Source organism: Heterodontus francisci, chromosome 1, assembly GCF_036365525.1.
Source record: "Heterodontus francisci isolate sHetFra1 chromosome 1, sHetFra1.hap1, whole genome shotgun sequence".
Taxonomy (NCBI): Eukaryota; Metazoa; Chordata; class Chondrichthyes; order Heterodontiformes; family Heterodontidae; genus Heterodontus; species Heterodontus francisci.
Window position 1 is genome coordinate 146,350,019 of NC_090371.1, and position 18,009 is coordinate 146,368,027.

The 18,009-nt window shown below is 44.6% G+C and overlaps 1 protein-coding gene across 5 annotated transcripts in view; it reads right to left on the reverse strand.

Annotated features, from left to right (window-relative positions):
- pcdh7b (protocadherin 7b) overlaps positions 1-18,009 on the reverse strand; it is a 501,318-nt gene that overhangs the window by 242,440 nt on the left and 240,869 nt on the right. The gene's annotated exons all lie outside the window — the stretch shown is intronic.

Below are 18,009 nucleotides of genomic sequence, written 5' to 3' on the forward strand. Positions count from 1 at the left end.
TTCTTATATTTGCTGCTTCGGGCAAAATAATCTATTAAAAATAAACAATCTACTTTCTGAGAATATTGTTTTGGCAAAACAATGGAATAGGCCCCAACAGGAAACTAAAAGAAGTGCCTATCATTGCGCAATCAAGTTAATAAGCTTCAGTTCTAAGAACATTTGTAATGAGGATGAACCAGGTAGTGTGTTTGAAATCCTGAGGTGGATTGGGAGAGTTTGGTTCAGTTCAAACTTGAAATGAATTAAAGCAAATTTGATCATCAATTATCTGCAGTTTTCAGCTTGCTTTTATAGGATACAAAAGCATGATACGTGTCTTTTGAAAGCCTGAGGAGTATAGAAGGTGCAGGGGTGAAGTAAAAAAGGAAATTAGAAAAGCAAAGAGAGGATATGAACAATTATTGGAAGGTAAAATCAAGGAAAACCTGAAGATGTTTAATCAGTACATTAAGAGCAAGAGGATAACTAAAGAAAGGGTAGGGCCTATCAGAGACGTACAAGGGAACTTATGGGTGGATGCAGAAGATGTGGGCGGGGTTCTTAATGAGTTTTTTGTCTCTATCTTCACAAAGGAAAGGTTTGATGTAGACATTCTAGTCAAAGAGGAGGCATGTGAAATATTAAATATGATAAGCATAATGAGAGAGGAAGTACTAGAGGTTCTGACATCCTTGAAAGTGGATACATCGCCAGGGCCAGGTGACTTGCATCCCAGGTTGTTAAAGGAAGCCAGAGAGGAAATAACGGATGTTATGAGGATCATCTTCAAATTCACATGAGATTCAGGAGAGGTACCAGACGATTGGAGGTCTGCAAATGTTGTATCATTGTTTAAAAAGGAATAGGCCAAATAATTATAGGCCAGTCGGTCTGAACTCGGTGGTGGGTAAATTGTTAGAATCTATTCTGAGGAACAGGATAAACTGCCACTTCAAAAGGCACAGATTAATCAGGGATAGTCAGCATGGATTTGTTAAGGGAAGGTCATGTCTTACTAACTTAATTGAGTTTTTTGAGGAAGTAACACGAAGGATTGATGAGAGTAGTGCAGTGTATGTGGTCTACATGGATTTTAGTAAGGCATTTGACAAGGTCTCACATGGCAGACTGGTCAGTAAAATGAAAGTCCATGGGATACAGGGGAATGTGGCAGGTTGGATCCAGAATTGGCTCAGGGACAGGAAACAAAGGGTAGTAGTCGATGGATGTTTTTTGTGAATGGAAAGCTGCTTCCAGTGGCATTCCACAGGACTCAGTGTTGGGTCCCTTAATGATTTGGACTTAAATGTGGGAGACATGATTGGGAAATTTGCTGATGACTCAAAAATTGGCCGTGAAGTTGATAGTGAAGAGGATAGCCATTGACTCCACAATGGTATCAATGGTTTGGTTAGTGGGAGAAAAAGTGGCAAATGGAATTCAATCCAGGTAAGTGTGAGTCAATGCATTTGGGGAGGGCAAATAAAGCAAGGGAATACACAATACAGGAGGATATTGAGAGGGGTAAAAGAAGACCTTGGAGTGCATGTCCACAGACCCCGAAGGTGGCAGAACTGGTAGACAGAGTGGTGAAGAAGGCAAATGGAATGCTCTCCTTTATTGGCCGAGGTATAGAATTCAAATGCAAGAATGTAATACTGGAACTGTATAAAACGTTGGTTAGACCACAGCTGGAGTACTGCGTACAGTTCTGGTCACCACATTACAGAAGTGACATAATTGCTCTGGAGAGAGTACAGAGGAGATTTACAAGAATGTTGCCAGGGCTTGAAAGTTGCAGTTATGAGGAAAGATTGGATAGGCTAGGGTTGTTTTCCTTAGAACAGAGGAGGCTGAGGGGTGACTTAATAGCGGTGTACAAAATTATGAGGGGCCTAGACAGACAGGAAGGATCTGTTTCCCCTAGTGGAGAGGTCAAATACTGGGGAACACAGATTTAAGGTAATTGGTAGAAGGATTAGAGGGGACATGAGGAAAACCTTTTTCACCCAGAAGGTGGTGGGTGTCTGAATTTCACTGCTAGGAATGGTGGTGGAGACAGAAATCCTTAATTCTTTTAAAAGGTACCTGGACATGCACCTGAAGTGTTGTAACCAACAAGACTATGGACCAGGTGCTGGAAGATAGGATTAGATTGGGTAGCTAGTTTTTTTGGCCAGCACAGACTGAACGGCCACCTTCTGTGTCATAATCTTTCTATGGTCTACACCTCATAGATCATAGAGAGATACAGCACTGAAACAGGCCCTTTGGCCCACCAAGTCTGTGCTGATCAACAACCACCCATTTATACTAATGTTACATTAATCCCATATTTCCCACCAGATCCCCAAAATTGTCCTACCACCTACCTATACTAGGGGCAATTTACCATGGCCAATTTACCTATTAACCTGCAAATCTTTGGCTGTGGGAGGAAACCGGAGCACCCAGCAGAAACCCACACGATCACAGGGAGAACTTGCAAACTCCACAAAGGCAGTACCCAGAATTGAACCCAGGTTGCTGGAGCTGTGAGGCTATGGTGCTAACCATTGCGCCGCACCTATTGTGATATAATAATTGTAGTACGGTTTTCTGGAAGATCAACATTTAACAAAATGTTTTACCAGCTTGTTGATATTTCTTTATTTTGTGAACAATTCAGTTGTGCTGATTTTTGAATGACACAGGGCAGGATATTCCTTCCAGGGGAGGGAGACAGACGTTGGGACTGTTTCCGGATCATGATACTGCCCCTGGGGGGAAGTTGTCACAATCCCCGATTTTCACAGGGGCGGACTGTTAATTGGGAGAAGGGCAATTTGGGCGACCAATTAGAGACCATGGGGGCAGGAACGGAGGTGGGACAGAAAGAGAGTGGGCCTATTTTAAACTGACCATGGAGCCATTACTATGGCTTCCGTTTCACAGAATCAATGTAACTGATGGAGCAGCAGCAGACGGCTGGAACCCAGGGCATGGCTGCCCCTCGCTTTATGGATGCCAGTGTGGAATTCTTCCTAGAGGCAGTGAGGGAGAGGAGGAAAGTCCTCTTCATGGAGAGTGGCAGGAGAAGGTCACCCTCCCAGACCAAGCAGACCTGGACTGAGGTGGTGGAGTATGTGAGCAGGCAGAGTGTGTTCAAGAGGAACTGGGTCCAGTGCAGGAAGAGGTTCAATGACTTATTCACTCTAGCAAGATGAGTGCAACATCAGACCTTGAGGACAGGCCTCTGGATATTCAAACTCCGGCAGACACACCAGCTGAGGAGCCTGAGGGTGCATGCATGCTGCTCCTGAACATGGAGACATTCGTGACAGGGTACTTACTGACCTCTCAACAAGGCTCAGAGCCCTAGTGCTGCTGAGCACCTGCCAGCACTGATACATATAACTTCTTATGAAAATGAGCTGATGGCATTGGCCATGGAGGCTAGCAGTGCCTTATCTCTCTCTCTCTTTTGTCCTTGCAAGAGAGATGGGCTCACAATGGCCATGGAAGGAGACAGACAGGAGGAGGGGTTCCTGTCTTACACAGAGTCACCACGACAGAAGAAAGAGCCATGGAGATCGCCAGGATTGCTGACCATAAGCAAGTCAAAGAAGGCGAGATGGGCATCCCTGGTAGAGAGGGTGAACAGAAACTGGAAGGCAATGATTAAGTGGGTGCATAGCTGTCCAACCCATCAGATAGCATGCTGACATTAAGATGCTGCATTAAGAAGCCTCGGCACTGCAGAGTTTTCTGCTCTCAAAAGCGAGTTTTCATAATCTGTGACACCTGCCAGTTTCACTGTGAGGCACAAAGACTGATTCCTGTACCATCACCAGGCTAAACACTGCCACAGCAGACCACAGAGCACCCCCCACCAGCGCAGTTACAGTCACCTTGATGGGTCCTGGCACGCACATAAATAAGGTGATGTGCTCCCACATGTCAAAATTCCCTGAAGTAGTGTGGGGTCATGGGCTGAGAATTGATTAGATTAGATTAGATTAGAGATACAGCACTGAAACAGGCCCTTCGGCCCACCGAGTCTGTGCCGAACATCAACCACCCATTTTTTATACTAATCCTACACTAATCCCATATTCCCAACAAACATCCCCACCTGTCCCTATATTTCCCTACCACCTACCTATACTAGTGACAATTTATAATGGCCAATTTACCGATCAACCTGCAAGTCTTTTTGGCTTGTGGGAGGAAACCGGAGCACCCGGAGAAAACCCACGCAGACACAGGGAGAACTTGCAAACTCCACACAGGCAGTACCCGGAATCGAACCCGGGTCCCTGGAGCTGTGAGGCTGCGGTGCTAACCACTGCGCCACTGTGCCGCCCTATTGAGAAGTCTATTTAGCTCATGTGTGTCACCATAACTCAGGGCTTTGAATGTAAAAGTTCCTCCATTGAGAGAGTGGCCAACCTCATGGGAGAGCCATATGCACAGCACACTGAATGCGTGCAGGAACTGCACACTGATGTTCACATAAGGTATGCCACACTATGTAGCCTTGACTGGTCACTGGTGCTGATGGCACAGAGATGTTTGGAGGTAATGCCAGCTGCGTCCCAACTGGTGCTCCCCTCCAGTCATTCAGAGCGCCAGCCAAGTGCAGATGCAGTCACCGAGGAGGATGAGGATGCCACCCCTTACCAAGCACCAGCATCATCATTGGCCTCTAATTAAGGGAGCAGCAGGGCCCATTGACAGAGGCTGCCCTGCAATGATGCAGACACAGCATCCTCTGGAGGTTCCCCCACTGGCACCTGCATGAAGAGGACGACTGCCGTGTGCATCTCAGCCTTATGCTCAGCAAGCTGCCTTCTCCTCCTACTTCACCTCTTGCTCTTCCTCTTCCTCCGATGAGCTGTGTCCATCGAGCGCTTTGCCCTCCTCAAGGTCCATACTTGTCTATAGGGCCATGTAATGGAGAGTGCAGCAGACCACCACAATGAGCAAGACCTTTGCAGGAGGGTACTGCAGGGCACCACCTGACCAGTCCAGGAAGTGGAACTGCATCTCCAGAAGCCCAATGGCCTGCTCAGTGGTTGCCCTAGTGAGAAGATGGCTTCGGTTGTAGTGCCTCTGTAGCTCTGTCTCAGGTTCTCGTAGGGGCATGAGTCACGATCTCTTCAAGTGATATCCCTTGTCTCCTGGAATCCATCCATGGAGTTTGGGGGGTGAATACGAACCTACGAATTAGGAGCAGGAGTAGGCCACTCGGCCCCTCGAGCTTGCTCTGCCATTCAACAAGACCATGGCTGATCTGATTTTAACCTCAACTTCACATTCCCTCCTGCCCCCAATAACCTTTCACCCCCTTGCTTATCAAGAATCTATCTACCTCTGCCTTAAAAATATTCAAAGACTCTGCTTCCACCACCTTTTAAGGAAGAGTTCCAAAGACTCATGACCCTCTGAGAGAAAAGATTTCTCCTAATCCCTGTCTTAAATGGGTGTCCCCTTATTTTTAAACCATGACCCCTAGGTCTAGATTCTCCCATAAGAGGAAACATCGCTTCCACATCTACCCTGTCGAGACCCCTTGTTTCAATCAAGTCACCTCTTACTCTTCTAAACTTCAGCAGATACAAGACCAGCCTGTCCAACCTTTCCTCATAAAACAACCCACCCATTCCAGGTATTAGTCCAGTAAACCTTCTCTGAACTGCTTCCAATGCATTTGCATCCTTCCTGAAATAAGGAGACCAATACTGTACACAGTACTCCAGATGTGGTCTCACCAATGCTCTGTGTAACAGAAGGATAACCTCCCTACTTTTGTATTCAATTCCCCTTGCAATAAATGATAACATTCTATTAGCTTTCCTAATTACTGCAGTGCCTGCATACTAATCTTTTATGATTATGCACTTGGACACCCAGATCCCTCTGCATCTCAGAGCTCTGCAATTTTTCACCATTTAGATAATATGCTCCTTTTTTATTCTTCTAGCCAAAATGGTCAATTTCACATTTTTCCCACATTATACTCCATTTGCTAGGTCTTTGCCCAGTCACTTAACCTATCTATATCCTTATGTCCTCTTCACAACTTACTTTCCTGCCTACCTTTGTGTCATCAGCAAATTTAGCAACCATACCTTCAGTCCCTTTATCCAAGTCATTGATATAAATTGTAAAATGTTGAGGCCTCAGCACTGATCCCTGCGGCACACCACTCGTTACATCTTGCCAACCAGAAAATTACCCATTTATACCTACTCTCTGTTTCCTGTTAGCTAGCCAATCTTCTATCCATGCCAATATGTTACCCCCTACACCATGAGCTTTTATTTTCTGCAATAACCTTTGATGTGGCACATTACCAAATGCCTTCTGGAAATCTAAGTACTGGTTCCCCTCTATCCACAGCACATGTTACTTGTTCAAACAACTCCATTAAATTGGTTAAACATGATTTCCCTTTCGTAAAACCATGCTGACTCTGCCTGATTACCTTGAATTTCTCTAAGTGCCCTGCTATAACATCTTTAATAACAGTTTCTAACATTTTCCCTATAGCATAGTGCACAGTGGTTAGCACCACAGACTCACAACTCCAGCAACCCGGGTTCAGTTCTGGGTACTGCCTGTGCAGAGTTTGCAAGTTCTCCCTGTGACCGTGTGGGTTTCTGCCGGGTGCTCCAGTTTCCTCCCACAGCCAAAAACCTGCAGGTTGATAGGTAAATTGGCCATTGTAAATTGCCCCTAGTGTAGGTAGGTGGTAGGGAATATGGGATTAATGTAGGATTAGTATAAATGGGTGGTTGTTGGTCGGCACAGACTCGGTGGGCCGAAGGGCCTGTTTCAGTGCTGTATCACTCTATGACATATGTTAAGCTAACTGGCCTGTAGTTTCCTGCTTTCTCCCTCCCTTTCTAAATAAAGGAGGTACACTGGCTATTTTCCAATCTCATCGAACCTTTCCCAAATCTAGGGAATTTTGAAAAATTAAAACTAACGCATCAACTATCAAACTAGCCATTTCTTTTAACACCCTAGGATGAAGTCCATCAGGACCCAGGGACTTGTCAGCCCACAGCTCCAACAATTTGCTCAGCACCACTTCCCTGGTGATTGTAATTTTCTTGACATCCTCCCTGCCTTCCATTTCCTGATTTACAGCTATTTCTAGGATGTTACTTGTATTCTCTATGGTGAAGACAGATGCAAAATACCTGTTCAATTCATCTGCCATCTCCTTATTTTCCCTTGTTAATTCCCCACATTCACTTTCTATAGGACCAACGCTCACTTTGTTAACTTTTTTTTAAATATCTGTAGAAACTCTTACTTTTTCTTTTTATATTTCTAGCTAGCTTTCTCTCATACTCCAATTTTCCCTCCTTATTAATCTTCTCGTTATTCTTTGCTGCTTTTTATATTCTGTCCAATCCTCTGACCTGCCACCCAGTTTTGCACAATTATATATTTTTTCTTTAAGTTTGATACTATCTTTAACTTTTTTAGTTAACCAAGGATGGGGGTCCTCCCCTTGGAATTTTTCTTTCTCAATGTAATGTATCTATTCTGTGTATTCTGAAATATCCCCTTAAATGTCTGCCACTGTATCTCTATTGACCTATCTCTGAATCTACTTTGCCAGTTCACTTTTGCTAGCTCTGCTTTCACGCCCTCATAAATAAGGGCAATTAAGGTTAAAATATTAGTCTTAGATCCACTCTTCTCTTCCTCAAATTGAATGTAAAATTCAATCATATTATGATTGCTGCTGCCTAGGGGCGCCTTCACTATGAGGGCATTAATTACTCCTATCTCATTGCACAATACCAGGTCTAGTATAACCTGCTCTCTGGTTGGCTCCAGAACATGCTGTTCTGAGAAACTATTCTGGAAACATTTTATGAACTTTTCATCTATGCTACCTTTGTCCATCTGATTTTTCCAGTCTGTATGTAGATTAAAATGCCCCATGATTATCGCCGTACCTTTTTGAGAAGTACCCATTATGTATTCCTTTATACCCCATCCTACCGTGTGGCTACTGTGAGGAAGCCTGTACACCACTCCCACAAGTGACTTCTTGCCTTTATCATATCTCATCTCAACCCAAACCACTTCTACATCCTGGTTTCCTGAACTTAGGTCATCTCTCTATTGTGCTAATAATAACATTAATTAACAGAACCACTCCTCCAACTTTTCCTAGATTCCTGTCCTTTGTAAATGTCATGTACCCTTCAATATTCAGGTCTCAAACTATGTCATCCTGCAGCCATTTCTCTGCAGTGGCTATCAGATCATACTTCTTTATTTCTATTTGCACTATCAGCTCATCTGTTTTGAATGCTACGTGCATTCAGATACAGAGCCTTTAGTTTTGTCCTTTTATTATTTTTATAACCCCTAGCCTTGTCTTCTGATTTACCCTTAGATTTGTACTAACTGTCCTTTCCTGTCATGGTCTGTTTATCATTTCCCATATTACTACCTTTCTCTCTTGTCTTGTCTCTACTCTTTGATTTACCACATCTTCCCAAATTTGATCCCTTGTCCCCACTATTCAGTTTAAAACCCTCTCTACTTCCCTAGCTATGTGGCTCACTAGACACTGGTCCCAGCACGGTTCAGGTGAAGACCGTCCCACTGGTACAGCCCCCACTTTTCCCAGTACTGCTGCCAGTGCCCCACAAACCTGAACCCATTTCTACCACACCTGTCTTTGAGCCATGCATTCATTTCTCTAATCTTATTTGTTCAACTCCAATTTGCACGTGGCTCAGGTAATAATCAAGAGATTATTACCTTTGAGGTTTTGCTTCTTAATTTGGTGCCTAGTTCCTCATACTGACTATACAGAGCTTCTTTCCTTGTCCTGTCTATGTTGCTGGTACCTACATAGACGATGACGACTGGATTCTCCCCCTCCCACTCTAAGTTCCTCTTCAGCCCTGAACAGATGTCCCAAATCCTGGCACTGGGCAGGCAACACAGCCTTCTGGACTCTCACTCTCTGCTGCAGACAGCAGTGTCAATCCCCCTCACTATACTGTCCCGTACTACCACTACATTCCTTTTTGCTCCCCCTGCTTAAACAACTTCCTGTCCCATGGTGCCATGGTCAGTCTGCTCATCCACACTACAGCCCTCGCTCTTGTCCATACAAGCTGCAAGAACCTTGAATTTGTTGCTCAATTGCAAAGGCTGAGGCTCCTCCACTTCCACCTTCTCAAACCCCTTACCTGCCGGACTCACAGTCACACCCTCCTGTCCCTAACCACTGAGCAAAACAGATGACCCTATCTTAATGGGTGTGACTGCCTTCTGGAACAAAGTGTCCAGGTAACTTTCCCCCTCCCTGATGCATCGTAGTGTTCGCAGTTCAGCCTCCAGCTCAATGACTCTGAGCCAAAGCTCCTCAAGCCGCAGATACTTATTAGAGACGTGATTGCCATGGCATCCAGAAACTCCCACATACTGCAGCTTCAATACATCACCTGTCCTGCCATCTTTATTGTGTTAGTTGAATTAAATTTTTTTTTTTAAAATTAATTTATAGTCCCCCTCGTAACAGAACTCTCTCACTTACCAAACTCCCTTCTTCACATTCTGTGCCCACCAGCAGCACTCAGCGCAGACCCATAGAACTGCTGCAGCCTGGACTTGCGGAGGATGAAGAAGTCATGGCAGCTGCCAGGAAAGCCAGTGCACATATGCATGAAGCTTTTCCTGAAGTGTTCTGATGAAAGGTCTCAGATCTGAAATGTTAACTCTGTTTCTCTCTCCACAGATGCTGCCAGACTTGTTGAGTATCTTCAGCACTTTCTGTTTTTTATTGCAGGAAGCTCTTATTATGGTCTCAGACCAGCCGAACGTTGAGGGAGTGGGAAGCTCTTCCTGTTGATGAATATCACAGGGTGCACAGTCGGTGCCATAATGGCCACATTGGTGCAATCAATGATGCCGTAGACCTGGGGGAATCCAGCAATGGAGGTGAAATCCACTGCTCTCTGAGCCTGTGAGGCTTCATCTGTCTGGAAGTGAATGTACTGTCCAACTCCAAAAATAAGGCATCAGTTGCCTGCGAGATGCAGTGGTAAGCAGCCGTTTGTGAGACACCAACAAGGTCCACAGCTGATCCTTGAAAGGAGCCAGAGACAAAGAAATTCAAGGCCACAGTGGCTTTGATGGCTATTGGTAGGGCATGGCAAGCAGCTCTGCAAGGTGCAAAGTCTTCCGCAACGGGGGCACAAATCTCAGTGACCATCTGCCTGGAGCGTCGCAGTCTCCTGCAGCACTGGTTCTCAGTCATCTCGAAGTATCTTCATCTTTGACAGTAGGTCCTATGCTGAGGATATAGCCTTTCTTGCTGTTCTCTTTCCTTTCCTCTGCCCGCCTGATGCCTGGGTCTCTGCCCTTCCTCAGGAGGTTGTTGCTCCTCATCATTACTGGAATGAAAACTAAGAGTCGCGCTTCCACTGCCAGCTGCTCCCTTCTGTGTGCTCAGGTGCCCTCCCAATTGTATCTGGAAGCTTTGCCCCCTTCTCTTATGGCCCTGCAATGCCAGCAAGGTGACAACGCCTCGCACTGCCAGAGCGCATACTGACCACACTCCCCACAACATGCAACCTGATGGCACCTTTATGCAAATGGATGAGTCACCCTCTGAGCCTTTCTACCTTCTATGCAGCCACCTAATTTTTTGGGGCAGCCATTAATGGCTCCCCACTGTGTATCCACCTCAATGCACCTGGTCTGCCCCCAACCCAGCATGCAGCTTGTGCACCCCCACCAAAATCTTAACATGGTCTCAATGGGAGACTTGGGAGATGGTGGCATAGTGGTGATGTCACTAAACTAGTAATCCACAGGCCCAGGCTAATGTCCTCAGGACATGGGTTCAAATCCCACCACAGCAGCTGGTGGCATTTAAATTCAATTAATTAATAAAAAGAAAAATCTGTAATTGAAAGCTATTCTCAGCAATGGTGTCATGAAACTATCATTGTTTGTCATAAAAACCCATCTGGTTCGCTAATGTCCTTTCGGAAAGAAAATCTGCTGTCCTTCCTTGGTCTGGCCTACATGTGACTCCAGACCCACAGCAATATGGTTGATTCTTAACTGCCCACTGAAATGGCCTAGCAAGCCATTCAGTTATCAAGGGCAATTAGGGATGGGCAACAAAATGCTGGCATTGCCAGTGACGCCCACATCCCATGAAAGAATTTTTAAAAATGAGCTCTCAGTGAGCTCTTTCATGACCTGAATTACACTTATTAACAGGTTGGCTGGATTCTCAGGGCCTCCCTCCACCCACCCTGGTGAACTTACCAGCACAGTAAATAGTGACAGGAAACTGGTGCACTGGTATTTTCATCACCCGCCTGCCTCCTTTACTGCCCCAGGCGGGAGGTAAAAATCTTGCCTATAGTGTTGTGATTAAGACAGCAGAAACTTTTTTATTATTAATGTGAGATGGTTTATCCAAATTAGTACTTCATTAAATATCACAGCAAATAAACAGCTGAAGAGACAATAGCCCAGTGGACTAAATTTGAAAGAATGCAAATTGCACTGCCCAAATTAATTATACTTAAATAAAGCAATTTATAGTTGTGGTAACAAGATAATGCAAAGCAATAGCAATCTTGTTTTATCATATTGTTAGCAATTGGCTTTATGCGGATTGTATTGAACTATTTTACTTTTAATTTACTGCCTTTGAAGCTGATTACAAATGCTCCATTTTGTAGGTAATATTGAGTCCCAAGCAGACCAGTTGTTCCTGGGATGACAGAATTAACCTATGAGGAGAGATTGAGTAGAATGGGCCTCCGGAGTCTAGAAGGATGAAAGGTGATCTTATTGAAATGTATAAAATTTTTTGTAGACATGACAGGATAAATGCTGACAGGTTGTTTCCCCTGGCTGGAGAGTTTAGAACTGAGGGGAATAGATTCAGGACAAGGGGTTGGACTGATTTAGGACTGAGACAAGAAGTTTCTTCACTCAGAGGGCTGTGACTTTTTGGAATTCTCCATCCCAGAGCGCTGTGGATGCTCAGTCGATGAGTACGTTTAAGACTGAGATTAACTAAGTGAATCAAAGGATGGGGGGGGCGGGGGTGCTGGAAAGTGCAGTTGGTGTAGAAGATCAGCCACAATCTTATTGAATTGTGGAGCAGGCTCCAGGGGCCGCATGGTCCTGCTCCTACTTCTTATGTTCTTATTACCAGTCTTCCACACCAAATGGCTTGTGGTGCAGCCTTGTTTTAAGGACCAAGTTTATTGTTACTTGCCTCGAATTCTCGCAGAGCATCAGTTTAGCAAGCTGATAGCCTGTGTGTTCCTTCATTTCCATCTCTTTTAGAAGCAGACTAAAAGGATAGTGAAGATCTTAAAAGTAAATGCATGTGCTTTGTTCTCTTGTAATCCTCCATTATCTAGTGTAGTGATGTTTTTCACAACACTATGCTTTTCTTGCCATATAAATCAACAGTAGACCTCCAGAGAGGTAGAATCTTTGAATAATATCTATGGTATTTATAACAATCATCCTGCAAGTTTACCATTTCCTTTCGCTAAGTGTATAGAGTAGCCACCCCAATTTGCTTCTTTATAAGGTAATTACTTACCAGGATCTGATTTTCATTATTTCTCAATATATTCCTGCCAGGTTAAAGCTCAATTCGTTGCCTTTCTCTTTTTCTCCATTACCGAGAGCAATCAAAGAGGAGCATAACCACACTCAGATAACTCTCGTGCCTTACTGAGAAGAGAATGGGAAGGTAATAAAACAGATGCAAAAACACAATGGACTGGATTTTGTTCTCCCCCAGGCGTCGGGTTCCGTGGCGGGGGGAGGCCTGAAGATGGCTCCAGATGAGGCCTGCCATGGACCTTGATGCTGGGAGGGCCCGGCCTGATCATCCTGGTGGCAGTGAGGCTCCATGACCGCACCCCTGCCACTGGGTGTTGAGATCATAATTTAAATATTCAAATGAATAAAATTAATAAATTTCACTAGACCTACATGTGATCTTGAGGGTCCGCAGCGATCTGCAGAGCAGCAGCCGGCACTCCCATGCCTTCAAATCCCCATGTGGGGAAACGAGGCGCCACACTGGTGCGGAGTGGGGAGGAGGTAAGTTTATCAGTGTGGGGATGGGCGGGGGGGTGTGCGATGGTATCAAATACACATAATGGGTGTAGGGGATGGTGGAAAAGGTTGACCTTAAACGTTGTGCAGTTGGGGGGAAATGTCAGATGTAAAAGGTAAGTGTTTTGGGGAGGCAAAGGACAAATAGTTATTGTAATTGTTATTGGAGGGGGTGGGAAAGGGGCATTAGAAATTTATTTATTTAATTTTGGGGAGTAGGACTTTAAAAATTTTAATTGGGCGGCAGGGCTGGCTATCCTTTAAAAATGGCGCCAGCGACTACGCACAGTCATCTGACGCCATTGACGGGGATGGACAGCCCGCCCCCTCCACAAGATTGGGGGGGAGGGGTGGGTCGCCCGAGTTATTTAAATGAGCCACTGGAATCGTAAGATCATGGCGGTTCTTTGGCGTGCGGCCCACACGGGCAGGCTGACATTTTCTGAACTCGCCACCGAGATTGACGGCAGGCTCTTAAAATCTAGCCCAATATGGAGCATCCATTGAAATCATCCAAATTTGTAATGGCAAGTCCAAGTGCTTCCCCTCCAACCCCACATGTACAAGGGGTCATTTTGATACTTTTATAGTAAATATAGTGAATCAGCCACCTGCTTTCCATCTCTTGCAATTTTTAGTTCCATTAACTTCAGCAATTCTGATTCATTATCACCTGTTTTACACTTGCACAAAGTCTAAAGTACTCCACAATGTGTTGACTCTGATGCATCATCTTCAATAAAACTCCCAGCTCTTCTGTCAAGAGCCAAAATTTTTTTGATTTTATCCAGTTTCTGTCTGTTTCCAAAAATTATTTTGCATAATTTGGCCTTAAACACTTGCTTTTATAAAAAAAAAAACCTCAAATCTTCAATACAGATTTTCTATTTGGTACTTTAGCGTTAGATGGTAGAATTTGATCATTGCCTCTTTTTGACTGGTAAGAAAATAATTATCATTCTATAATAGTACATCCTGTCTGCTTCTCAGTACAGGTCAAGGAGGCGTATAACTATCTTCTACTGTGTAATTAGTTAGGCATTCTGTTCTCTCGTGAGCTATAGGAGAGATAATGTAACTCTGTTCATTGAATCGACTGATATTGCAGTTAAATGACAGGAATCAGTTTGATATCCTTACGTGCTTTAAGAACAGTGGGTAGCACCGAGTAATAATTCCCCTGTTTGCCACGTTGTCTGTTGAATCTAAAGGAAGCTCTGCATTTAGACAGACTGTCTTCTGCTGATATTAAAAACTTAAAAGTAGTCAAAAAACTGTCTTGGAGTTTTTGTTTTTCATTGGTTGTGTAGTTGAAATGCCAAGAGACAAGCTCCTCAAGGAGTTCTGGAGTATTTCTATTAAATCAGTCCTTGCAACACATTTATTACGGATCTTGTGTTGGCGCAATGTCAAAACCATGTTGAATCAACACAAATTCTGCAGTATAACAGGCTCAAAAGGAAACACTGGTGATTATCAGGAGCAGAAAGGAGAATATTGCTTCATGCAAGGAGTTCTAGGTAGATACACAAGTGGTGAGATCAAGTCTCAGATCTCAGCGCTTCTAATTCAGCTATTTGCACACACAAGGTGACAGGCTATAAGGAAACTATCATTTTAGCAACTTTGTTTGCCTCCCAAAAATCGATGAAATTCTGTAATCGGTCATATAGCATTATCTAAATAAGGAGCAATGTTCCTCTGGACTCAGATATCTGGACTCAAAGCAATATCCTGTTCTTAGTCTCAGGGAGAAATGTTATTCTGTAAACTAGCTTGGAAAATTTGCAACAAACATCTGCAAGGTTGATGCAGGCTGCATGAGCAGCAGCTATCGAGAGATTAACAAATATGTAGGGCTGAATTTTACCAGCCCTTTGGGAACAGACTGGGAGGCGGGAAGTCTAGTAAAATGAAGCGGGGAGGCGTTGGGTGGCGTGCCCGATGTCTTCCCACTGCCATGTTATTTTGTCAGCGGCAGGAAAGGTGGCAGATGGCCCACCTACTCGGATCCCAATTGAGCCACTTAAGTGACCAATTCAGGGTCTTTTCCCGCCTTTGCGGGCATTTTACCACTGTGTGAGTAGACCGCTAGATAAACCATGGCAGCCTCCTAGTGGGCTCTGGGGGTGTAGAGGAGGCCCTCCTTTTGGGGCTCTCTTTGGCTCATGGAGAGACCTCAGTGGCAAAGGCCATCCCCATAGCAATGGTACCGTCTGTCCTCAGTGTCCTGAGTCCCCCTGCCCCCCCCACTACCCCACCACCCACACTCGCTGGGGCCTACCTGACTGGCCCCGGAACCCCCAAATACCACTTACCTGACTTTCAGGGCGTATGGCCATCGATGCACCCTCATCCTTCAGGTGCAACCCCAGCAATGGCCACTGCTAGTTCTGGCACTGCTGAGCAGGCCACCATCCTTAATAGGATGGCAGCATCGATGGCAGTCACTTAATTGGCTGCCACTGGCAAAATGCAGCCCCGCTTCCCATCGCCCACCAAGGTGGGGTGGCCAGCCTCCCTATCGCTTTCTGCCCTATTGGTCGGATTTATGCTGCCTCTGCAGATTTCCGACCATAAAATTCAATGTTGCAAAATTTTATAGCCATTTCTTAAATTGGTCATTAGTAGACAATGGAACACATTCAATGGACCCCACTCCTTTTTCTATAGATTATTTGATGGAAATTAGGTTTAGATTTTAAGAGACACTGATTTTTTTTAACCTGAGGTGCAATTCCCTGCTATTGCAATGCATTCAATCTACGAGGCTGATTGAGACCGAACAAAACTGACTCGCAAATTGTGTGTCAGCCAGCTTATTTGATGAAATAATGGAAAATACTCTAGTAAAACATTAGGCAAAAGCTGAAATGCGATATGGCAGATAATAGTATGGAAATTATGCTGTGTGATTTTACTGTGCAAGCACTTAACATTTTTATGTTAAATTCTGCTGTCCACTACCTTAGAAGAGATGTTAAACCATTTCATTCACCACTTCCTTTTAAATGGGTTAAGTCCTTCAGCTAAAATAGCAGGCAAAGGAATTTGATATAAATGAGTTAAGTGTCTGTATAATATAATGTAGCATAAGTTCCAGGCTAAGGTAACTAGAACATCTGCAGCAGAGGCCACTGAGGTAAAGAGGTAGAAGAGGATTATAAATAGCATTGATATATCAGCTTTCTATGCTTATAAAATACCTTTTTCCCTCAAAAGAATAATACACAGCTTACAGAGCTGACCTACAGATGGAGGAACAAGGGGAAAAGACATGTTCCCTCTACAAAGTAATTGGCATTTACATAATAAAATAAAGTATCTGATATTTTCATAATGATGAAATATGTACCTGAGTGCAAGATAAGAGCAGTAGCGGAATCGCTCTGCTTAATGCAAGCTCTGGCCACAGAGTTTCAGTAACTGCTGACAGATGCAACCTGCCTTGTTTATGCACAACATAGAAACCTTTCTCCTGACATACTAATTGATTTAACTTTCTTTTGGGTCAATATATCTTTAAAGAAGGGCATAAATGATTGCTCAGATCAGTTCTCTTACACAGCAAGTAATATCCAGTTGGCCAAACAGTGACTTGAACTTCATTTCACCAGCACTGCTTCTTGTGGAGGTCAGAAAAAGGACTTCCAAAGTTAATGCAGCACATACCATAGGCTAGATTTTATGCAGGAGGCGTGGTTCCCGGCGCTAGGCTGAAAAGGTGAGGGGATCCCCCGCCTCCGCATTTTTTCAGCCGCCTGGAGAAATCCTCCGTTTTCATGGGGGTGAAAGATTAAAGGAGGCGGGATCCTCATACCATTAAAGACTTAATAGGGACGGGGATCCTGGTTGGCAGCTCTGCAGTATCAGCAGTACCACTGGGAGTGGTGACCACTGCCAGTATTGCAGAAGCCTCTGATCCAGGCCCAATGCTGGAACCCCAGAGAAGCCCACAGGGAGGATGCCGCCTTTTCGAAGGTGTCCTCCCAACATGGCAGAGGCCTCCCCACCCCCGCCCCCGCCCCCCCCCCAACCCCCCTGCTGCTGGTAAGATTCCAGTGGCGGCAGAAAGAGGCCCTTAAATAGCCTATTAATGGCCACTTAAGGGCCTCAATGGCCTCTGGGCGGGAAGGCCGTCATCGGCCGATCCTGCCCCTCGGGAAGATTGCGCCTGGCAATCCCTGTGTCGGGTTCTGTGGCGGCCGCTATCGCTCTGTCATCGGGAGGAGAAGAAGATCCAGTCCCATATGTTTTCCAGAAATCCGTGCGTAGTCTAGCTGTAGTGTACTCAGGTCATTCCCCAACACAGATCCATTTGTTAGCATGACATTTATTTTCCTCTGTTAGTGAATAATCTTTAAATATTTATTTAACAACTCACCTAAAATCACAGTTGATAGAACAATAAAAGCTAAAGAGAAAGTTATAAGGCAGTCCATAATTGATAAAACAACAGGTAAAAGCTATCAAGGTACCTCGGCTAGAAGTACACATGTGCGTAATTGGGTGAGAACAAATTGATGCTCGGCTGTGACAGATAATATGAACATCTAGCCTGCCAAGACTCAGGGTCGAATTTAATTGAAAATGACTTACCACCCCATTTATGATGTCATTTCGACCACCACCACCTCTAAAGGGCCCTTCCACTGTACGGCTGAGCCCATCTGTTTCAGGGGGTAGATCTTTATAATATGCAAATCATGGTGGCATGACGTACATAGAGCCCAGATTGAAATTTTAACTCAGAGAAAGCGTGCAGCATTCACACTCCACCTGGTATTATCGGGTGATACAGCAGAAGATGCACCAGATTAGCTTTAAAATTATTTTAGTGGAGTCAGAAGGAGCAGGAGTGCTCCTCTGGGTTCCACAAGAATAATGTGGGAT